This window comes from Palaemon carinicauda, chromosome 1, assembly GCF_036898095.1.
Source record: "Palaemon carinicauda isolate YSFRI2023 chromosome 1, ASM3689809v2, whole genome shotgun sequence".
In the NCBI taxonomy this organism is placed as follows: domain Eukaryota; kingdom Metazoa; phylum Arthropoda; class Malacostraca; order Decapoda; family Palaemonidae; genus Palaemon; species Palaemon carinicauda.
Window position 1 is genome coordinate 322483736 of NC_090725.1, and position 2425 is coordinate 322486160.

At 54.4% G+C, this 2425-nt stretch overlaps 1 pseudogene; it reads left to right on the forward strand.

Annotated features, from left to right (window-relative positions):
- Positions 1-243: 243 nt before the first annotated feature.
- Positions 244-362, forward strand: LOC137659181 (5S ribosomal RNA; annotated as a pseudogene).
- The last annotated feature ends 2063 nt before the right edge of the window (positions 363-2425 follow it).

Sequence of the window (2425 nt, forward strand, 5' to 3'; positions counted from 1 at the left end):
GCCATGGCATCGCAGGTTTTCTTCCCCAGAGAACTCTCCCTGCTTTCCTCATGGCCGCTCAGGTGCAAGCTTCCGCCTCCTTCGCCTTTTGGAGGTCTGGTCAATTCCGGTAGGCTCGGTTCGACCTTCTTCAGCGCCGAGACAAGCTTCCGGATGCTTACCATGAGGGGGGGTTCATGGTATTTTGCTAGGAGCCTTCTCTTCTTCTGCCTCAACATCTGGAGTATCTAGCCATGATATTGAGTCAACGGCCTTACCACGTTGGAAACCCCGCTTCTCATCCGTCCAGCGAGGTTAAGCAACGTCGGTTCTGGTCGGTACTTGGATGGGTGACCGCCTGGGGATGCCAGATTCTGTTGCCACCTCCTCCGAGCCTTCCCTTCAGTTGACTGTGGCAAGGCTGAGGAGAATCGCATTACCTGTTCTCAGTCAAGCAGAGCTTTCAGCCCTACCTTGGAACGTTTCCTAGTTCTCTTTTCCTCATTGACCCGTCTAAAGTTCCGAACGGTCGCCTCAGGATAAGTTCCCTGTGGGGCGGCCCAAGTTCCGGTGGTTTCAAAGCACCCGATTATCCGGACTTTCTGGCCCCTATGGGACCAGCGGAACGATTAGACCTGCAATGGGTGTTGACCTATGGAACCGCTTGATGGGAGTGGATATTCTCGTCCTTTCCCCACATTTTTGTTGCGGTTCTCGGACTCGTCAAAGAAAAGGGGGGGGGGGCATGTTCCAGTCCAGGCCTATGGTCAGGACCTGAAGGGTACCTCTCCATCATTCAGGCAGACTTAGGGGCCGTAGTCTGGCCCCTCTACAGATCCTACAGCTCCTGCCGAGTCGCTCCGTGCGCGTCGACTTCATGGTTCTGGCATGTTCTATCCAGCAGGGGACGCATTTTCACACCTTCGCATCTTGCATTAGTGATACCGAGATGATTTGAGATACTCTCAATACCACCATCGGCTCTCTCATTCCGGGCAGAGGAATGTTCTCTCCGACTATCCGAGCAGACCCTCGTAGAGAGAATGTACCTGGGGGACCTGTTCGCGACAGCTTGGAACCTCAAGCTTCCGCTGTTCTTCCCCCCAGTCTCAGACCCCGAGACTCTGGCAAGATGCATTCCGGTGATGGTGGGACAACATCGATGCCTGCGTCTTCCCTCCTTTATTGTCTGTTGAGAATGGGTCTCAACAAGACCAGGTTGTCTCAACCTTTCAATGGCCCTGGGAGCTCCACTGGGACTATGCGCGGAACGGTTTCCGGACCCTCTGCTTCCCCTGACGGAACTCCCGGGAGAGCTTCTCCCACGGCACAGGCTACTCAAACAACCACACTGCAACATCTTTTACGAGCCGGGGCGTCGATTCGGCTTCTTGCCTGGAGAGACTACGCCTCCTCCTCAAGAAGAGACAACCCGCTACAGTCGCGGGACGGAGGTCGCGTCATCTGCGATACTCATCCGCAGGGGTCTTCCAGGCGAAGTGAAGAGTCTTCGGTGGTTGGTGTCGTGGGAGATATACCTCCTCCCTTGAGGCCTCTTCTCCAGCAATAACGATCTTATTGACTTTCGGCGGGAGGAAACTCCTTTCCGCTTTCGGCAATGAAGCCTGTCGCTCGGCCTTTCCCTGACCTTCAGGCTTAAAGGAATAACTTTTTCCTTCCCGCTGGACCTTTCCTCGCTCATGCAAAGCTGCGAACGTCCCTGCCCTAGTCGGAGTGAGACCTCTAACTTGGAGCATGGCTCGGACTTTTTAGTCCCTTAAGAGATCTTCTCAAGACCCTTTACGTCAGGCCTCTGATCGTATTCCGTCTTGGGGCTCCTGCTCACTCTGGCCGCGGCCAGTGTGTGAGCAATCTTCTTGGTCTCGTACGACTCCGCCCTTTCTAAGGAATGGGGGGAAGGCAACATTCAGGTTTGCTCCTGAGTTGTTGGCTAGACTCAGAATCTTGGGGGTCCCGGCCCTTCGGTCCAATTCCTTCAAGATTTTGAGTCACCATTCTGTATCTGATGTCCCAAAACCTTCTCCTTCTTGCCATTTAAGGAATCGAGAGGTTAGCTTTGGGAACAGCTGCAGTTTGTCCTCAGTTGCAGCCGGTTTGGGAGCACAAGAAGGACACGGGGGAGAATCACCAGTATACCTCTTCAGCTCGGACTCAAGGACATTCATCTCGACCTGACTCCAGACCCTCCCCCGTCACGTCGCCCTACAGCACGATGTCGGATACATCGCAACGTCCCTCGCCTTCGAGTAATACTACTCTGTGACGCAGGTGCTACAAGCTGGAGTCTGGAAGCGTCTAATGACCTTCGCCGCCCGCTTTCTGCAGGGCGTGACCCACAGGAGTTTCGATACGTTTTCTATCGCTCTGTGGTGGCTACACAACAGCTGGTCTAACCTCAGGCTCCTTTTTGGACAGGTAGCAGAAG